Source organism: Camelus dromedarius, unplaced genomic scaffold, assembly GCF_036321535.1.
Source record: "Camelus dromedarius isolate mCamDro1 unplaced genomic scaffold, mCamDro1.pat HAP1_SCAFFOLD_179, whole genome shotgun sequence".
NCBI classification, from domain to species: Eukaryota; Metazoa; Chordata; class Mammalia; order Artiodactyla; family Camelidae; genus Camelus; species Camelus dromedarius.
The window spans coordinates 3,967,760-3,990,098 of record NW_026989756.1 but is presented as its reverse complement, the minus strand read 5'-3'; the positions used below and the strand labels follow the sequence as shown (position 1 = coordinate 3,990,098).

The following is a 22,339-nucleotide window of genomic DNA, read 5'->3' as shown; positions in this document are numbered from 1 at the left end:
TTAGTATGTTAGAAGCAAAGCATAAGATGGCAATTCCTGTAGATGATTTGTTGCTTGAATCCTCTGAGAACAAAATTTAGAGAAGTGGAGACATAGGAGGATGCAAGTTCCCAGGCATTTCTCAAGGGAGATCATGTAAGCATTTCTAGAAGCCAGCACCCAAAGCATCTTGGGATGGATACTCTGCTGTAAAGAGACTAAGAGAGTTCAATATCAGCTATCAAAATCAACCTCATAAAAATAATCATATTAAAGAGTATGTAGAGTAAAGAAACTCAGTGTAGAGTTTAGTAACAGCTGCTCCAAGAACCCAAATCAACCACATAAACAAAATTGTAGCAACAGTAATAAAAACAATATAACAGCCACTCTTATTGGACACTTTCTACCTTTAAGGAAGTACACTTACTATCTCTAATCCTCATGATCACACAGTAAATTAGATATTATTCCTACATTTATGCAAGTGAAGAGATTAGACTTAACATATTCTAGGTCACTTAGCTTGGTTCTAGAGCTTAGTCTCAGATGCAAGCTCTCTGACTCCAAGGCCTGTCCTCTGTCCATTACTTACACAAAACTGTCCAAAAAGGGGTGAAGAAATGAGAAAAGAAAGAAAAACAAAGGGTAAAAATAGATAAGAGAATAAAGTGGTAAGGAAAAATGTATGAAAGTATAGTCATGCATGGGAGTGCCAGGGTAGGATCAACAGGTTCCCCTGTAGCTCTTCATTAGCACAAATACCCTCCAATTTGGTCTAAGCCTTCTGAGGTGAGCTTCATCAAGGCTCAACAATGCTGAGCCCACAAATCCTTTCAATGTAGCCCTATTTCTACATTGGGTTTTTGCTGAGAAGTCTGAGGAAAAACTCCCTTAAACTTTCCAGAAGCCCAATTGTTTGAGAGCATCTATGATACATACTGTATCTCCTCAGAGAGTCTTTTTCTCATTATGTCATACTCCAAGGATGCAACCGTAATGATTCTGAGGTTTAAGCAAAAGACTCTTCAGTCACGTCCTTCGTTTCATATTTGACCCCTCCATCTTTTTTCTTTTGTTTTCTGGCAACACCCTGGATTTGTTCTTTGCTTGGAAACCATTTATGAATTTAATTTTAGGATCATTTCCCTTCCTGGGAACTGCTGCTTTGTGTCTTCCTATTCCCCTTCCCAAAATTGAGTTTATGGTCTCCATAAGATTATATATCATGCCAAAAGTATCTTACAAGTCTCCTTCAACTTTCACTGCATTTTGCAAATTTTGATGAGTTGTATTTTTATTTTTATTTCATTGAATACATTTTAAAATCCCTCTTGAGACTTATTTGACCTATTTATAACGTAGAAGTGTGTTGTTTACTATCCAGGTATTTTAGGACTTTCCAGCTATCTTTCCATTGTTGATTTCTAGTTTAATTTCACTCTAGTCTGAGACATACATTATAACATTTCTGTTCCTTTCAATTTTTAAGGTGTGTTTAATGATACATAATGAGGTCTTTCTTGGTGAATGTTTCATGTTAGCTTGAGGAAAATATGTATTCTGATGTTTTTGGTATTCTATAAATGTTGATTACATCCTGTAGATTCCAAATAGAAAAATCAATCAATATAATATACCACATTAAGAGAGCAAAGAAAAAAAATGGTCATCCAATTGATTCACAAAAATCCTTGATCAAATTTAATAATTTTTCTGTTAAAAAAATACTAAAAAATTAGGAATAGAAGAAAACTTCCTCAACATGATAAAAACCATGCATGAAAAATCCACAGCTACATCCTACTCAATGATGAAAGACTGAAATCTTCTCCCCTAAGATAACAAAAAAGACAGTAATGCCCATTTTTCCCTCCTCTATTTAACATAGTATTAGAGGTACTAGCCAGTGTAATAAAACAAGGGAAAGAAATAAAGAGATTTAAAATTGGAAATGAAGAAATAAATTCTCTCAACACACGACAAGATATTAAATATAGAAATATCAAAGATTTCACCAAAAAATAGAAAAAATAAACGAATTCAGCAAATTTGGAGGATACAAAATCAACAATTAAAAATCAGTTGCATTTCTATACACTAACATGACAATTCAAAAAATTAAGAAAGCAATCCCATTTAAAATAGGATCAAAGTGATTAATTAAAAATAAATTTAGCCTAGAAGAAGAATGATTTGCATACTGAAAACATTGCCAAAAGACATTAAAGAAGACATAAAGAAATAGACATCCATGTTCATAGGTGGGAAGTTTTAATATTGTTAAGCTGTCAGTACTACTCAACAGATTCTACAGATCTCATGCAATTCTTATCAACATTCCAATATTTTTTCCAGAAAATAAAAAGTTCTAAAATTCATAGGGAATTTCAAGAGATTCCAAATAAACAAATAAAAAATCTTGAAACAGAAGAACAAAGTGGGAGATATCATACTTCCTGATTTCAAAACTTAGTACAAACTATTGTAATCCAAATAGACATATAGACGAATACAGTAAATAAATCTTCTCATATGCGGTCAAATGACTTGGTAAAGGTGTCAAGACCATTCAGTGGGAAAAGCACAATATTTTCAACAAGTGATACTGAGGAAATTCGATATTCACATGCAAAAGGATGAAGTTATACCCTTACCTTCCTCCATATTCAAAAATTTACTCAAAATAGAACAAAGATCTAAATGTAAAAGCTAAACAAAATCTCTTAGAAGAAAACGTAGGGGAAACTCTTCATTCTATTGGGTTTGGCAGTGATTTCTTGGATATACACCAAAGGTGTTTGTAGACAACAAATGAAAAAATAGATAAATTGGTTTTTACAAAAATTTAAAATTTTGTGCATATCAAAGGACAATATCAAAAGAATAAAGGGTAACTCACAGCATGGGAGAAAATGTTTACAAATCATACATTAGATAAGAAATTAATATACAGAATATATAAAGAACCCTTTAACTCAGCAACAACAAAAACAAAAACAAAGAGCTCATTTCAAAAATAGTCAAGGACTTGAAGACACCTTCCCCAAATAACAAAGATAAATGGCCAATAAGTACCTGAAAAGGTGCTCATCATCATTATTCATTAAGGAAATGAGATACATTTCACACACATTAATATGGTTGCCATTTCTTTAGAAACAGAAAACAAATTTTGGTGAGGATGTAGAGAAATTGAGAATCCTGTACATCATTGGTAGGAACAAATTGAACAGCTAATGTAGAAAACAGTATAACTATTCCTCAGAAAATTAAACGTAAAATTACCATTTGATTCAACAGTTCAACTTTAGTTATATATCTCAAAAGAACTGAAAGTAAGAACTCAAATATATAGTTGTACACCAACGTTTATAATAGCATTATTCAAAACAGTACAAAAAAATGGAAACAATCTAGTTATCCACTAACGTATGAATGGGTAAATAAATTGTAGTGTATTTGCTGGTCAGAATGGTTGTCATCAAAAGAACACAAGCAACAAATTTTGGCAATGATGTGGAGAGAAGAAACCCTTGGTGGGCTCTTGGTGGGAAAGTAAACTCATGCAGCCACTGTGGAAAATAGTATGGAGATTTCTCCAAAAATCTCAAAATATAATTACTATATGACCCAGATTCCAACCCTGGGTATATAAAAGCAAAACCAAAACCAAAACCAAAAACACTAATTTGAAAATATACATGCATGTCAATGTTTCAATGTTCATAGCATCATTATGTACAATTGCCAAGGTATGGAAGCAACCTAAGTGTCCATGAACAGGTGAATGGATAAAGAAGATATGATATACACACACACACAGATAGATAGATATAGATAGATATAGTATGTATAGATATTTATTGTACACTACACACACACACACACACACACAATAGAATACTACTCAGCCATAAAAAATGAAATTTTGCCATTAACAGCAACATGGATGGACTTGGATGGCATTATGCTAAGTGAAATAAGTCAGACAGAGAAAGACAAATACTATATGATATCACTTATATGTAGAATGTATAAAATACAACAAACTATTGAATATAACAAAAACAACAACAAAAAAAGAAGCAGGCTCACAAATATAGAGAACAAACCAGTGGTTACCAGTGGGAAGTGGGGTGGGCAATAAAGGTATGGAGGAGTGGGAGGAGTGGGAGTAACACACTATTGAGTATAAGACAGGCTACAAAGATGTACTGCACAACAAAGGGAACATAGCCAGTATTTTGTAATAACTACAAATTAAGTGGAAATGTAAAAGTTCTATAATAATTAAAAATTAAAAAAATAAAATAGAGTGTAGTACATTCTTACCATGGAATGTTATTCAGCCTTAAAAAGAAGGATATTCTAACACATGTTACAGTCTAAATAAACCTGAGGACATTATGCTAACTGAAATAAGACAGTCAAAAAAGAAAAATACTATATGATGTCATTTTTATGAGGTATCCAGGGTAGTTAAATTCATAGAAACAGAAAGTTTACTCACACTTACCAGGAGCTTGGGGAGAGGGAAATGGAGACTTGTTTATTGGATACAGAGTTTCAGCTGAGCATGATGCAATGGGTTGGAGGTAGATAGTGATGATGATTGTAACATCTATGTGAATATACTTAATTCCACTATATTGTACACTTTAAATAGTTAAAATAGTAAATAGTTGTGCATATTTCATCAAAATAAAATAATTATGTACTTTAAGTGGGAGGGAAATAGAACTTGATTGTCTGCATTTTCTATATTAATGGACAGTCAGCAGGGGCAGAGAGAGATTGGGGCCTTAGACCAAATATATCAGGGGAGGAATTCATTACTTATGTTTTATCAGGGACTGTTTCCTGGGCTAAGAGTGAGCACCATATTCAATGCAGCCTGGGACCACTGTCCACAGAACAGTGGTTAAGGAATAAGATCACATTATCTGAAGTAAAAGGAATTCCATCCAAATAACACTGTTGAGTGGCACAACCACACTTCCATGGAAAAAGAGACACAAGGAAGAATATTCCAGAGTTGTCATATCAGTCCTAGTACAGTCATAGAAACAGAATCCACTTTAGTTTGTTTAAACATAATAATTTGTACAGGTGATAAAGGAATAGAGATCAAAAAACACAAAATTCTTCACCAAAGCCTTTACATTTTGGCCTATAGGTAATAAGAGGGATATTTATTACCCTTTGAAATAATAAACAAATGTCACACTTATTCATAAATCCAAACATTAATCTATTTATTCATTGTTTCAATCACCATGCACTCTAGGTTTTACCTTACTTTAAAGTTACCATATTTGGTCCTTAGGCTCTATAATACACAATTATATCTCCAGGCAAGATGCACTAGATTGAAACCAAACTTGAAAAATGACTATTTGGTTGCAACTTAGATTCTTGATCACTACACATAAAATATTTATATATATACACACACACATACATACACATACACATATCTATATACACACACACATCTATATACACACACATATATATATATACATGTATATAATTACAATATTTATTTCTGCCTAAAAAACATTATGTAAGGCCCATACACAGTGTAAGCTGCATGAGGACAAGATCTTTGCTTTTCTCTCTTTACATAATCCAGAACAATGGCAGGGAGGACATAAGAATTTAACAAACAATGTAAATAATTAGAACCAAGCATTCCTTAATGAGGATTAGAATAGATGTGTGAATAAATTGTTAACTACTTTTTAAAGCCTTTTTATTTTTCTAAGTGACCATTGTCAGTTTTATTATTTTTTATTGAAAGAAAATAGAAACAGTATTTCAAAGAGATATCTGCACTCAAGTTTATTGCACCATTAACCACAGTAGCCAAGAAATGAAAGCAACCTAAATGCCAACACATGAATGGATACAAAAGATGTGGCACATATACATATACACAAGGGAATATTATTCAGTCACAAGGAAGGAGGATATCCTGCCATTTGCAACATCAATGGACCTTGAGCACATTATGCTAAGTGAGATAGGTCAGAGAAAGACAAGTACAGTGTGATATCACTTGTATGTCGAATCTAAAAAAGACAAGGCTTCTCTTTGCTCTTCAATGCAGGGTGTGTCTAGTCCAAGGGATTAGAACATCTGCTTAAGTCAAGCTCTCAGTGGGAACAGATATACAGATATTTCTGTAGAATAGTTTACTTTTCCATTAAACCCCATGATACATTGGTCACATATTCATTACTATATGGTTTCTTCTTTAAAAGGCAAAGCCATTCATTCTTCCTTCTGAACACTTGAAGCCACGACTAGACGGAGTCATTTAAATTCTCCAGTGGAGATGAGTTAACATCCTCGCAGAGATACTGAGACTGTGGTGAATAAGGTCACAGAGGGGGAAACTGTACCAAAAGAGTTTCTTCTGCTCCTCTGGTCCTTAAGTCAAATTAGAGACCTTAATCTAATATCTAAAATCCAAACAATCTATTATCTCAGAGGTTTGGTGTGATCATGGAATTCTGGCAATTGAAAACAATCACACATGTGTCAGCTTTTGGTTTTTACAGAAGTTTCTTACTAAGTACCCTCTGTGCCTAAACATACACTATGAAGATGTAAAGAAAATACATATATATATATATAAAATGGTGTCTGTCTTCAGACGAACTATACTTTTATTTGAAAAAAATACTAGACCAAGTTAGTTGCACCTGGGCCAAGACTGTGTTCATACCAGGATGTCATGTACCTCTAACAGGGAGACTGTGATGTCTTTTCAGGATCTGAGCATCACTCCTAGCTTGGATCCTGATTCTGAGAGTCCTTGAAGTGTTTGGGCATTCTCATTTCCCAGCATATGGATCCAAGAACATTTCCAGAGGTCCCCTAGGAGAGGCACTGTGAAAATCATTATCATTTATCCTCATCCCAGAGTTGCAAGGTCCTCTCTCCTGGGATCCTGCCCTCCCCTCCAGGTGATAGTTCCATCATCTGAAATTGGTTTAGACCAAGGCTACGGATTATAACCTTTTATCAATGTTACCTCTCAGCTTCCTATAAATATCCTTGATTCCAATGGTTTCCTCCCCATTCTTTTTTTCTCTACAGACACCTTGTTTTATTTGCCATCTTCAGAATTTCCTCTGGTCAGGTCTGCTGGCTGCCACTCCAACCAAATTATAGACTGAATGTTTGAATGTGTTCTCCAAAATCCATTTGAGGAAACCCCAAATACCAATGTCCCAATGTGCTTGGAAATGGGGTTTGGGAGGGATTAGATAATGAGTGTGGGGCCTTCATGAATCTAATTAGTGCCTGTATAACAAAGAATCATGAGATTCATTCTCTCTGTCTCTCTCTCTTCACCATGCTAGGACACAGTCAGAACCTTGTCATCTGTAAAGCTGTAAGAGGACCCTTACCAAGAAAATAACAATGCTGGCACAGTGCTTTTGGTCTTACAGCCTCCAGGACTGGGAGAAATAAATGTTTGTTTTGTAAGCCACACAGTCTATGGTAATTTGTTATAGCAGCCTGAGCTAAGACAAACCACGATGCTCATTACTCTCATTGTATGTACTTGAATTCTGATGTTTAAATGCCAACACCTGGCCTCTGTGTGTCTGGGTTTTTCATTCCCCATTACTATCAAGGCATCCATTTCTGCAGTGGTGCATCACCCCTTCTGTACTTGCCAACAGCAGAGACGCCACCACTGAACTTAAGGATGATGGGAATTCCTCTCACCAGTGAATATTCTTAGTGTTTAGTAATTTGTTTCTAAACACTGTAAAAGTGTAATTGAAACCTATGAAGTAAAGGTTACTGTTGTTGAGATTTCAAGGGGTAACAGGAAAGTTCATACCTTATTTTTGAAGCAAATATAAGGGATTAAAAACCAAGGCCAAAGCAAAAACAAGATTAGGATGCAAACGTTATTTTCTAGTATTCTGATCTTAGTCTTATACCCCTCATTAAGCAGGCTAATGTCATTTCTGGAAGCAATGAGCAATTCCATTTATTCACATTCCATTTACTATTTTAATTATTAGTATTGTAGCTTGTTTTCTTTGTTATTCGAGAAATAACACAAGCTAACTTTGCAAAATTGAAAGTATAGAGTATATAATGAAAAGCATGTGTCCTTTCCATCCCTGATGCCAAGCTGTCTTCTCCAGGAAGAACCAATGATATCAATTTCTAATGAATCTTCCAGAAATGTACTATACATACATGTGTATGAGTGCCCAAAATAATTGCCTTTTTTTTTTTTACGGTGAACACATTATACAAACTGTTTTGTGCCTCATTTTTTCACTCTACATTCTATCTTCCAGATTGTTCTATATTTATACAAATAGAGCTCCACTATCTATTTACTAGCAACATAGTATTCTAGTATAAATACATGCAAAATATATATTACCAAATTACATAAATGAGCATTAAGTGGCTTCCAATCCTTTGCCATTAGAAGTGAAGCCTCAGTGAAACTCTTGTATATATGTACATACACATATATATTATTTTGCACACATATATATTCCCTAAAACTGAACACACTATATCAAAGTGTCCATGCATTTATTCTATCTAATGTGGGCCAGGCATCAGTATTCTCTAGAAATCACTTTTTATATTTAAAGCATTGCTGGATGAAAGTGAAAAGCATGCGTATCAGAAATAGGCCAGAGAACATACATGTATATTATATTATATATCTGATTTATTTACAAGGAGAGCTACTTCTTTTTAAATAGTGAGCTCACTACTTTCATAACATTACCAAGAATGTTAGCTGGGGCAGGCAATAATGAAGCCATTCTTTTGCCAAGGTTGTCCAAGGCTTGTTCAAGCAAGGAACTATCATCATTTTTAGTATCAACAATTCTCTCTCCCAAATGATTTATCTCTGTACTCATCTCCTCACATTTCTTTCTAAATCCTTCAGTACACAGATCTTCTTGGACCTAAAAAAAAAAAAAATGAGGAAGGAAGTAAAACTTTTTAAATCTCCCATTTTTTCAAGGATTACATTTTGTCAAACTTTGAAACTTTGTCAGACTATCTTTGTTTTATTCCTAAAATTGTTCTCTCTTAATCATGAAAGGAGACTCTTGTAACAAGGAATATTTCCTGGTTTGGACCGAAATATTAAGAGGAAGTGTAGTTTACAGCCTTAATAATATTCATATACCTTAGGGTTTTGCCAGGAGGCTAAGCCTGGCATGAGGACAAATGTAATATTTTCCAGTCAAAAAATGCAAATGAGAGGTAGCCTTGGTCTGACTGCACTAATTCTCAGTCCCACTCAGGATGACACTGTCACCCATATTATAGAAATCTGTTATAAACACATGGCCCCTAAATTATAGAAATCTCTTATAAATCATGTTCAGATGAACAATGAGAGAAATCCCTCCAAGCCACATGATAGCTTGGGGATCTATACAAACCTGGAGGCAATGCAGCAAGTGTAAAATCTATCATTTCTATGTGTTTTTAAGTCTGGACATTTCTGGAAGTTTTATGTCAGATCTACCTCAGGGCCTTGGGCTGAGCAGGTCTCCTGGTAAAAGGTAGTGACCTTGGTAGAGCGTACTAGTTGTTGTTCATATTAAACACACATAATTGGAATATCTGTTCAATCAAGCCCTGTGAGATCATTTTAAAATTCTCTAAATGGCTATTCAACCCTATTTATATTCTCTGAGGGCTTGGAGTAGAGGGGGGAATACTCATCCTGAACTCTCCAAAGTCTACTTACAGAGCCAAATTTAAAGGTTTTGGAAGGATTCAAAGGCTTCAGGGTTTTAATAAATCACAAGCAGTAGATGCACTTGTGATCTCTGCATGACCATGCTGTAACCTTCACCCATCCCTTCCTGGGGTACCAGGGCAAAGCTATCAAGCTCTACTACTGCCACAGCCTGATTCACCTTCAGCTGATGCTCCAATATCTTGTTTGGCTCTCTCAGCAGGTTTTCTCTTTCTCTCACCATCTTCTCCATTATCTGAACTATGTGTTTCTGGAGACTTCTCTTCTGAGCCTCCACCTGCTGCTGCTGCTCCTGCAGTTTCTGTTTCAGCAGCTCCTGTTCCTTCTCAGCTGTCTCCTTCCAGGTCCACTCTTCTGCCCCAGGAAGGTATTAGAGAGGGAAAAAATAGGCAAGGATTGACCTCCACCCTCCTGAGCTCAGAGGCCAAACCAAATTAAAGAGACAGGTAGGAAATCTCTGAAGTCCTCCCCCAAAACCCCATGTCCACACCATCGAGAACACACTTCAGAATGTGAGAGAAAAGGCTCTGCCTGTCTGGTGTCCAACCACAGTTCCCTTTGCTGTTTCCAGATGCAGCAGGGTTGTTCCACAGAAAGGAAGGAAGCTCCGGTATTGGGAAGGTTTTGCTCTCACACCTGTCAGAGGGCACTGCAAGAACATACACATCCCACTGTGAGCCCAGCCCTACCCTGTACCTGCTATGGGCTTCTCCCCATCAGTGAGGGCTTTATCTGCCTGCAGGATTTCTCTAGTGCCATCTGGGACTGCAGAAACCTCTGGAGGAACTCATTTGCCTGAGGAACCAAGGAGGAGCACAGAAATTAGATTTCCAATAGAGAAATTAGTGATGCAAAGACAACTAAGTCCATGTAACTTTTGCTTCAAGTTTAAAGTTCCACAGTGGTTCCTTACAATGAGTCCAAGCTCCTTAGGGTGACCTGTCTCTCTCTCCAGTCTCTTGCCCAGTGCTACTTCCTTCTCCCCACTCTAGAATCCAGCCAGTCAGAATCATGTTCAGTTCTACAAACCCCAAATCTCTGGTGCTTTTACATATCTGCTTTACCAGTGTGAAATAGTGCCTCTAAATTGTGCTGCTGTTCTCCTCTGCCACTAGCTGGTTATAACTTTAGACAACTTATTTTAACCTGCCTATGCTTCTCAGTTGAGATCTTTAAAATGTTGATAATGTAGATGCTTCTTAATGCTATTTGAAAGATTATGTTAAAGAGTCTAGGGAAAGAGCTTAACATTTTGGCTATAGGAAACAACAGTTCAATATATATTAGTTGCATTATTATTGTTTTTTTATTATTATTATTATTATTATTATTATTATTATTATTATTATTATTATTATTATTATTATTATTATTATATTTGTTTCTAACACCTAAGTAGCTCTTTCCTGAGTGTTATAGCTTGCCTATGTAGTTGACTTCCTGTCTCACTTGTGATCATCCTTGTGTACAAAGACTGACTTGTAAATTATCAGTGCTCAACACGTCAAATATGTTGTTGAGTAAAAAAAAAATGAATAATTTCTGTTCTGTCTCTTGTGGATTTAAGAAATCTGTACTCATGGTTGGGAGTTGACATTTGTACTCTCTTCAGGAATAAATAGCATGCAGTGAACCTTAAAAGCCACAGCTGTTTGAATGGCCCCATACACTCTCTTTATGCATGCATGGAGCTGCACTCTCAGATTTTCAGGAGACCCCTTTGAGTATTCTGTAGGTTCCCCATGTTTCCCTTATTCCTCACCTTCACTCCTTTCATGGGCACTTGGTATTATCCTTTTCAATAATTTCCTTTGCTTTCCTGTAGAGTTCATGACCTCCAGGAACAGAGAAAGTTCCTGCTGAGATACTTTTTATTAGTGCCTTTGAAAGCTGATCAAGTTTAGTCTGGCAATATTTGATTGATGTCTCTTCGTTCTGCATCAAGAAATCATCTTTCTTATTCTTTATGATTTCCTAGAGGGAAGAAAGATAGAGGGCTGTCACCAGAAGCAAGGAACAGAGGAAGTAAATTTCCAAAGGATCTGGTAGAAGAATTGGTCTAACTGTGTTCCTCATGAGAAAAGTATTCTGTTGGAGGACATGTAATAAAACAGCAGTCACAAGATTTGATTTATTCACAGCTCTGAAAACTCTGGAAGACCATGGGGAAGTTCCCTAACCTCCTTTGGGTATTTCATCTGAGCTGTTGGATTTGCATTACCTAATCTCTCTGGTTCCTTGAAGCTGCCACATTCAGTGATTCTGTCTTCAATGATAGATACAACAAGGAGCAACCTAAGCTGAAAGTGGCCTGAGATGTGGATCTGAAAAGAGAAATTTTGGTTCCCAGCCATAGGAGTGTGTTCACAGAAAAAGAAGCCAGCTAAAGAATGTCTTGGGTGTTCTGGACAGGCTTGGAATCCACAGAAGTATTTATTTCAAGAGGATATCTATACTGATTTTTCATTGAAGGTCAAAGGGAGTTCCAGATAAACTGCCTGAGTTCTGGCAGTCAAAAAAGAAGGAAATGTAGTCCTTTGAAACTCTGTCCCTCATGAGAACATGGACTACTTTATCCTTGAGTGAGAGATGAGCCATGGGACCGGTAACAACACTTCTAGGCTTCATTCTTCAAGGGGAGGCGACATAAAGTAAATACTAAGACAGATTACCACAAGGTTCCTCTGGAAATCCTGCTTGCCTTCCTTGAAGGAGTGCTCCATGAAGACTGCAGGGGCTTCCCTCTCACAGGCAGCATGTGCCTCCAGCAGCTCCTGCAGCATGTCTGTGGGGAAGCTCACTCGCTGGGCTATCTGCTCGCTGTAGTGGTTGTCTGCCTTCTGAATGGCAGCTGAGTTCTCCAGCTATGCCAGAGTTGTCACCGCGTTCTCCAAGCGAGGTACTGCTCCACTATTGATAGTATCCAGGTAGGTCACAACCAGAGTCCTCAGCCCTGAAGAAGCCAGGAAATTTAGGGGCTAAATATCAAGTTATCAGTTAATGGCTCCAGGATTCTGAGACTATGCTTCTAGGGTCATATACACATGCACACACACAAACACACACACGCACCCCTACCTCCTTCTACTATTATCACCTTCATTTTCCTACTGACTCTTCATTTTTATGGTTTTCCAGGCCACAGGACTAAAAAAGTTAACATCTACTTCTATCTAACATACTAGGGGCTACCTGGAAAATGCAGTTTCTCATTTTAAAAATTGAAAGCAATACAGATTACATAGATAGACAGATGAGGCAAAGTGTACCATTTTTAATTTATTCCTAATTCTGAGGCTTTGAATGGATTTTCAGTGATTTATGGACTAATATTTATTTTTGGACCACTCTAAATTCTCAAAATATCTTTTGAATTCTCCTTGTGAAGAACAGTTATTGTATAGGACTTCCTTTGAAAACATGCAGTATTCTGTTTTTACACCAAGAGAGTGATTATATTCTAAGTGGAGGATGTATTCAGATAAGTGGGAGTCACTGATATCATTGACAAAAGTTGCAATTTGGGGAAGGAATTTGTAAATCCCCCAAAGTGAGATAATTATAAAGTATACAGATTTCTTCATGGAGTATAAAAGTCTGTAAAATCAGAATCCTTTATAGAATCAAACAAAAATACTAGAAAGCACATTATATAAAATATTCAACACATAGCAGTCCCCATGGAAATGGGAAAAAGAGACTCACCTTTCCCAGTGACCATGATTCCTTCTGTGAGGGTCTTGGTCCTTGCATCAGTGAAGATGTAAGAACAGAAATTTTTTGTTTGCTCCTGGAATTTAGGATCCAGTTGGTCTTCAGATACCATCCCAATATTGGCTAGAATTTTTTTTTCCTATGTTGGCCAGTCAAAGACAAAACACTTCCATCTTGGAAATAAATGCCTGATGCAGTCTCTGGGTTGATTGGATGTTTGGGCTTTGGGATTATTCCCTGAGGGACAGAAAAACAGGGATTAGAGTGTGTAGAGTCTTGAGGCGAGGGGGTTACAGGTGTTCATGGCAGGGATTTGTGTGTCTTTGCCATTTCTACACATAGAACTCTTTTAACATAGACATTCAATACTTCTTTGCACATCAGACTTATACCAATTATATAACTGCAGAGAAATTTAGGGAGACATCTGATCCAGTAAAGGAAACCTATGGCTGGTCTCTCCAGACATGCACATAGTAGAGTGGTTGTCTATGATGTGTTTGCTTAACTAGCAGCTAAAAGGATGAAAGGTCACATGAAACTTTCTGCTCAACTCAACCTCATGTAGGAATTGAGCTGTGGAACCAAAAAGGAGAGCTACAAACAAGGGATCATGGACAGTAATTGGAATATTAGGAATGACATCCTCATTATTTAAGAAAAACTGTTTTGATGCTAAAAATAATTGATGCAGTGTTATGTATTTATTAGTAAAAACCTCTGAAGTATAAATGTACCTGAAATATAATTTTAAGTTATCACCACTAATCTATAAACTCTTTGAGGTAAATGTTTATATCTGGTACTCTCCTGCCAGCCAATTTCTTAATAGCTGTTTTGAGAAATCATAAATAGAAACGTGAAAGGAAGAATGAATAAATTGGGATTGATATTTCTCTCAAGGTTTCAATAGACACACATCCTTGGAAATGTAACCCATGAAAATAATTTTTTACCTTGTAATTAATTCATGGGTAAACATGTGGGAATTAGGAGAAAGCTATGATGTGGAAGGTAAAATGAATATTCTAATAATTGTCAGTATTATTGAAAAGGCATAGATTGTAAAGACAGTCACTTCTTCAGGTTTATTTAGAACATACAGTCATTTTGTAGATGATATAATTATACAGGATTAGAAAGTTTTCTAGCCCTCTTTGAAAAGAATAATATGTGAAATCTATATTTTGTTCATTAGATAATCTTTTCACTGCAGTTTCATGTCTAACAATTAGCTGATTAGTTGTTTTCTTCAACAGAGAAAAATTGATGGAACAGGAAACACAGTGTCCACTCTTTGGAATGTTTCATCACCCATGTAAATGTGGATGCTAAATTTAAAGATGTATAAAAAAATTGGTTTTGAGTAATTTCACTTTACACTTTACTTTTCTTGAGTAAACTTCAACTGTAGCCCCTAGATCTTTGCAACCCACTTTCCAGCCACCATTTCCACAGACTTTGATTTAGTCTCAAATACAAATGCAATCACAGAGATGAGGGATATTGTTTAGTAGATCCCACACTCTATTGGACCGTACACTGCCCAGGCCATACTCTGATACCTGGAATCAGCTTCAGGGCATTCTCCAAGTACTCATCTTCTGTGATAGGCTGACCACATAACTGCAGCTCCAGGGTGAAATCCCATACAGTCCAGATAAAGTCTGGAAAGAAATTCACAAATTCTGTGGAATCTTCTACTCTATCAGGTGTTTGAGAGGACTTTGCCCTGATGTTTTGCAAGCTCTGTCGCATAACTAACATTTGGTTAGGGAAAAGAAACTCACTACCAACAATTCCCACATTTCTTTAGTATAAAAATATTATAAACACACTCTTTTGCCATGGGTCCCCTCTGTTCCACCCAAGAAACTAAATGACAGGAAGGGAGAGACTTACTCTATCCTCATCCCCATGAATTCAGTGAAACATGGTGGTTCAGGACCTGGAAGGATACTGCAGATACTCCAGGGCCTGGTGGTTGATGGTGCTCATGCTGTTCTAGACAAAGCTACTGCAGAGAACCACGGCCAGGGCAAAGATCCATGAATCCTTCTTAGACTCATCCTAGAAAGCACATTAGAACAAGAGAGTTAGAAGTTTTCCCCTACATTAGAAATTCATCTGTACACTTCTTCAATCATGGTTTCATTTATTATTTCAGCTAACATACTCACCATGCAAAGAAATTGAAGACAGATGTAAATGCAGATATCAACTTTGACAATTACAGAGACATTTCTTGTGTTTGCAAATTTTTCATACATAAAATGATTCTAGTTTTCACAGTGCTTTCTTTTTCCTCAATTGGATAAAGTAAAATAACATATACAGAAAAACTAATACTGTACCTGTTGTGTAATTAGGAATTCAGTGATGAGTGTGGGCACTTATTCATTCTGCATATATTTGTTAATCAGAGTCCATATAAAATATACCATAGTTGGCATAACTGGGTATTTAAATTATATGCAATCAATAAATACTTGCAGGAAGCTACTAAATATCCCCCACTGTTCTTAGATTTTAAAAAAGCAATGCTAATAATGAAAATTTTCTTTCAACATGATTATTTCAAAGCAGTGGACAAACATCCATAACAGTAAGTGCAACAAAGATAGAAGTATCTGTAAAAGGCTTACTCTCAGTAATGTATATAAGCAGTGAAACCTATAGCTATAACACTAAACTAAAATTTAGAAGTCTATCAAGGAAGAACAGAGCTATGAAATTTGGAGAAAGAATATGTGATCTGAAAGCTTCCTCAATGTCTTGAGCTGAATATTAAAGAACTGGTAAATGTGGAACTGAAGAAATGAAGGTGATCCCATAGACAGGAAAACCCAGAGAAACAAAATTAGAGATGGGAGAAGACAGGGGTCTTGTAGTTAGAACAGAGTCATTTGAGGGCAGAGGGCAAGTGGAGAAGTTAAGGTGAGTTTCATGCAGCCTAATCAAGGGCCCTAAAGCCCAGGCTAAGTTGTATAAATCATAGCATTGTCTAAATGATGGCATAAATTGGAAATAGTTTTTTTTTTATTATAAATGGCATGTAAAGTTGCTCCCAGTGTAAATGCAAAAACTGTGGTTTATGTTGAGAAGATTCTAAATGGGAGTTTGGGGGGATAAGAGTCTATTCATTACTTTCTTTCCCCAAAACCCAGTTTTTAAAAATAATCAATTAGGATAAGAAGAAGTAGCAGTTATGAGAAACAATTATTTCAACAGCAAGATTATATCATTGTTTGATATATGGCTTTAAAAATAAGCAGACTTTCTAACTCCTGTTGAGAAAAAAGACAGAGCTATAAAAATGTAGGTACTATTTCCAAATAAATCTCAAAACTGGGAAAGGAGGGATAGTTCATTTCACCCATTAGCAGAAAGCTAAAACACCAAAAATCCATTTTAAAATGTTTCTTGTAGGACAAAAACTTACTTTTATAGAACTTGCACATTCAGAGGTGTCTCACAGATTTCCAGAACACTCTGTGAGTAGTTGATGAACTTCATCATAGAAAATGTAAACCCGTCTCTTAAATCCAACCCTCAAATACACTCTTCACCTTGTAGCTAAGAAGGTGAATCAGAAATTTTTCCTCACTCACAGATTGATACTTCTCCTCTTTCTTAGTTATGCTTAACTGTAAGTTCTCAAAACCAGTAAGGTGCTGCCTGGATTGCTTTTCAAAACTGAAGGACTTATTCCCCCAGCTGTTGGGAGTGCTGGTGGAAGACAGTCTTCAGGTGTCAGCCCTCTTAATTAGAAAGGCTTCTGGAGCAGCTCTTCAAAAATGTATCAGCACCCCTGTCCCAAAATCAGGATAACTCAAAAAAGCCAATCCAGCCATGGAGCTCCCATGAAATTCCCAGAAATTGGGGATTGCAATGCAATGTAATTTCTTCTTCTCTCCAGCCTGCTTCTTTCCCAATTACATGATATTAAATCTGACTACAGATAATGTCTTGTCAATTGAACTAAAGACTCTTTTAGGGAAGGATATTTACTTTGGTCACTGATATCTACAATCCTAAGTCCAAAGGCCTGGAACTCAGCCGTTCAATAATGACTTACTAAAAGTAATCAAGTCATCCACAAAGTGCCAAGAAATAAAAGAATTTATCTAAGACACTATGATAACTTACCTAGAAGTGAGATTCAAACAAAACATAGTTTGCCTTATTTACTATAATTGATTTCTAGATTTTACAGATTAAAGCAGTAAAATTTCTAGGACCATGGAGAGATAAGGGGAAAATCCAGAATAAAAAGGATTTAATTGTGAATTTCTGCTTTACCATTCACACATCCCCCAGGCTCTAATTGTGAAGAAGGACCACCAGAGTATGATTGGGCTTGCGTGGGTGAGGCACACACCACATCCAGATGCCCTTGGTTTCAGACTGCACTGTAGAGCCTAGAGGAAAGCCTGTGAGGAGAGGGGAGAAAGCAGCATTCAGTTAGAGCAGATAATCTAAACAACCAAGGGACTACAGAGTCAGATCTATTGGAATGTCAGTATCCCAGCATACGAGTTGGTGCTTTCTCCATTTCCTCAAGAATGTCCTACTTTGTGTGTCATCTGTTTCAAGGAGGAAGGAATATTAATTGTGATAAAGATACCAAGCAAGGGCTCAACATAGAGGCAAAGGGGAATCCATGAATCAGACAAAATGGAAGTCACTGATAACCATAACAAGAGTATCTTGAAAGAACGGTGAGGTTCAAAGCCAGAGAGAAATGGACTGAAGACAGACATGGGAAGAGAAAAAGGTGGGAAAAAAATCAAGATTATATTTTTTGTCAGACAAATTTTTCAAAAGTGGGGAGAGGTGTTAGCCACAGTAGTATATGATATACAGGAAATATTTTTAAGATTATAGACATTTGAACACATTTATATGTTGAAGAGTATAGTCCATAAAAAAGCAAAATGTGTTTCAAGAGCGAGTAGACACAATTGCAAGAGTCCAGTGCTTAAGCATGTAAAATAAGGTAGGATTGTGAGAATTGGTAGGAGAAATTTTGCTTTACAGGAATAAAACATACAATATGATAATGAATTACAGTAAGACAGTGGTTTAGCAGTGAGAAAAAGGAGTGGAAAGTTGATTTGTTAAGAGAAGTTTGGTTCTCCCTACACATGATCAGGACAAAAATTAAGAAGCTGAGGTATTAGCTAGAATCAAGCAATTGGTCCTTGACCCAGTACAACACTCACCATGATTCTGACCTGCAAGATGGTTCATCAAGTAGGATTTGCCTGTATGATACGGCCCTACAATGGCCACCACCAGCACTGGCAAAGAAATCTCACCAAGAATCTGCAGAGATTTTTGGTTCACTGAAAGCCCCTTGACACTTTCCAGCAGACAAATGGGGTCCATCATTTTGGGTCTGGATGCCATGGCAACCTGCCAACCTAGAAGAGCTTCTTAGTGGAAATCAGATTATAAAGTCATTCTCTAACTCAGACTTATACAAAGCATCTATCAACTTAGGATAAGGTAAGTAAGAGTTCTGTGCTTTCCATGAGACAAAATGTAACCTAGAATTAGCATACTGCAGAGGTTTTCCCCCATCATTCCCTCAAGTCTCTCATGATATTGGTAGTGAAATAATATAATATCACTCTCCAAACTTATTTCAAAATAATAATATAATTAAAGTTATTGTTATGATGCACTGAAGGCCTACAATATACCAAGCCCTTTGATAATAACTTACATATCCAGCTAAACTGATATTCACAAGAGACTGAAAGTTAGAAATTAACATAACTACTTTGGAAATGAGGTAAATGGTTCTCACAAAGGCTGAGTGAATGTCATTGAGAAAGGATTGAAAATCTACATACTTGAGCAAAATGACAGACTAGCAAACTCTAAGCTCTTGTTTCCCCGAGGAGATATAAACAACAACCAAAATACTAGCTAGAATAACCTTACAGTAGTTCCATAAAACAGTCAAAGGTCCAAAGCAACCAACCAAATACCAAATGAAGAAACAGCCTCATTCAAAATGGTAGGAAATTCTGTGGTTTTTCTGTTGCCCTCGGTCCCCATTGTGGTAAGGTCTTTAAGGAAGTGGCAAATCATTTCCCAATTCCCTCCCCTGATTCAGAGAGAGGGAATTTTATAATGTTCTAACCTATCAGGGCTGCCTCTTCAGGTCTCTGTTTCACTTCACATGAAACTCAGGGAAGGGTGGCAGAGGGGTAGGTGGTGGTAAAACTTGGATATCAGGTGGAAAGAAGCAGCAGGTATTTCTCAAGGAAAAATGTGGAGAGACAGCTCCACAGATTCCTAGAGCAAGAGGTTACCAGTGAATATATAAAATAGACTATCTAAGGCATCAATTGAGTTTCCAATTCCCTTTTTCAAAATAAACAGAGCAGAGCAGACTGCATTTACAATGTTCTGACATCTCATGGGCTGCCTGAAGGACTGTTATCTTTTCCCTTATTTGGATCTTAGGCAGGGAGAAGCAGTGGGCATTGCTTGGGAAAGCTGCAGGGAGAATGACCTGCAGACACCTATGACAAGATATTATGGGTGTGTGATATTGAGATGTATAATAAGAAACACAAATTTGATCATTGTCCTTATTCCTGGTATATAGCTCTTAAAACCCTATGTGATGAGAGAGATGAAATTATTTTTCTTGTAACTTTTGGTCTTTTGTCCTCAATTCCTAAAATAGCTCCAGACTGATAAAGATGAAAGGAGAGTCTTTTGTTATTTATAATAAGCACCTTTCAACAACAACTGAGTTTATGTTAATGAGGTGATTTTGTAAAGCCCCTAGATCACTACAATGGAGTTGTTTGCTAGAGGAATCAATGTTAATAGAAAGTTGCAACATTTAGCCTGATGCTCCAACCACTGGGGAGCAGAGAAGAGATGAAAGTTGAGTTAATCACCAATGACCAATAGTTTACTCAACCATATCTATCTAAGAAGTCCTCCATTAAAAAATAAATAAAACTTAACTGAAATGGCTCAGAGAGTTTCTGGCTTGATGAATATGTGGATGTTGTTAGAAGGTGGCTCATCCAAAGGGGTCATGGAAGCTCCACATGCTTTTCTTGATATCTTTCCCTTTGCATCTCCTATTTTGCTGTTTATAGGCTGTATCCTTTTTTAAAATAAACCAGTAATCTAGTAAGCAAACTATCCTTCCTGAGTTCTTAAGCCATCCTAGCAAATCATAGAACCTGGGGAAGAGATGGGCAACTCCAATGTACAGCCAGTTAGTCAGAAGCACAGGTGACAACCTGGATTTGTAATTGCATCTGAACTGAGGAGAAGTCTTGTGGGACTGAGCCCTTAATCTGTAGGGTATAAACTAACTCTTGGAAGTTAGGGTCAGAATTGCTTATTGTGAAAAAATACTCACGTATGTGGTGACCAGAAATAAGTATAGAGAATAGAAAGTTGAGAAGAGAAACTGAATTTTTCTTTTTCTTTTCAGGGTGGAGACACACAATAGACAATCAAAAGTTCAAAGGAGGCATCCTTTGGGAAATTAATATACTTAAAAGGAGCACATATATGGGAAAACTGAAAAAGCAAAACACAGGCCCAGGGAAGATGCATGCTCAAAAAAGCCTAAAAAGACTTTAGAACTTCTCTTAAGTTTAATCCCAAGTTTCAAAATCAAGAGCCAGCTTAGGAAAAGACTTCCTTGTCAAAAGGCCGGTATGCAAAGAATGGGAAAGGTGACTGCTTTCATAAATGCTCAATTTTCAGGGGGTGTGAGGGTAATAACTCATAGTAAAGCATGTAATTAACATGTCCAAAATCCTGGGTTAGGTACTGAGTACCTTCATTTAAAATAAATAAATAGATAAATAAATATCCAATTTTTCAACAGCAACAAAAATCACAAGGCATACAAAATAAATGAAAATATGGCCCTTCCAAAGGAAGAATATAAAGTGGTTAAAAAAAAAAAAAAAAAAAAACCCTGAGGAAACATGTGCATTAGATGTTTTAGGCAAAGACTTTAAAATAACTTTTTAAAAATATGCTTAAAAAGCTAAAGGAAAACTCAGAAAAATAACTAAAGAAAATCAGAAAAACAATATATGAACAAAATTAGAAAATGAACAAGGAGATAAAATTAATTAAAAAAGGAACCAAACTGAAATTCTGAGGCTGGAAAATACAATGAATGAATTTACACATTTTCTACAGGGAATTAGCCTTGGTGGTAAAGCTCAGGGAAAGAGCATTTGAATACATATAAAGGGGATTAGACTTGCACAGGCAAAAAGACTCTGCAAACTTGAAGACAGGACATTTGAAATTATCAAGTCTCAGGAGCAGAAGGAAGAAATAACTTTTTTAAAGTGAATACAGCCTAACAAACTTATGGAATACTGTCATATAGACAGGTATATACATTATGAAAGTCCCTAAAGCAGAAGGGAGAGGCAGGGCAGAGAGATTATTTGAGGAAATAATGGCTAAAAAATTCCCAATGCAATGAAATATATAAATCTACAAATGCAAGATATTCAACAAACTCCAGTAGGATAAATAATCAGAGACCAATGCTGAGGCATATTATAATCAAACTGTCAAAAGACAAAGAGAGAATCTTGAAAGCGACAAAAAGCAGTAACTCATCACATCCAATAAGATTGTCAGTCAATTTATCAACAAAATATTTGTAGGCCAGAAGGCAGTGGAATGATATGTTTAAATTGCTAAAAACTGAGTGATGGGGTAGGGGGGAAACTACCAATGAAGAATACTGTTTCCAGAGGAGGGGGGTCAAGATGAGGGATAATAACTTCTCACAGAAAAGTGACTGAAAACTGGCAGAACTCCTATACAAACAAGATTTCAAGAGAT

At 36.4% G+C, this 22,339-nt stretch overlaps 1 pseudogene; it reads right to left on the bottom strand.

The window, feature by feature from the left end:
• Positions 1–9,739: 9,739 nt before the first annotated feature.
• LOC135320541 (guanylate-binding protein 6-like) lies at positions 9,740–19,094 on the bottom strand (annotated as a pseudogene).
• Between the last annotated feature and the right edge of the window lie 3,245 nt (positions 19,095–22,339).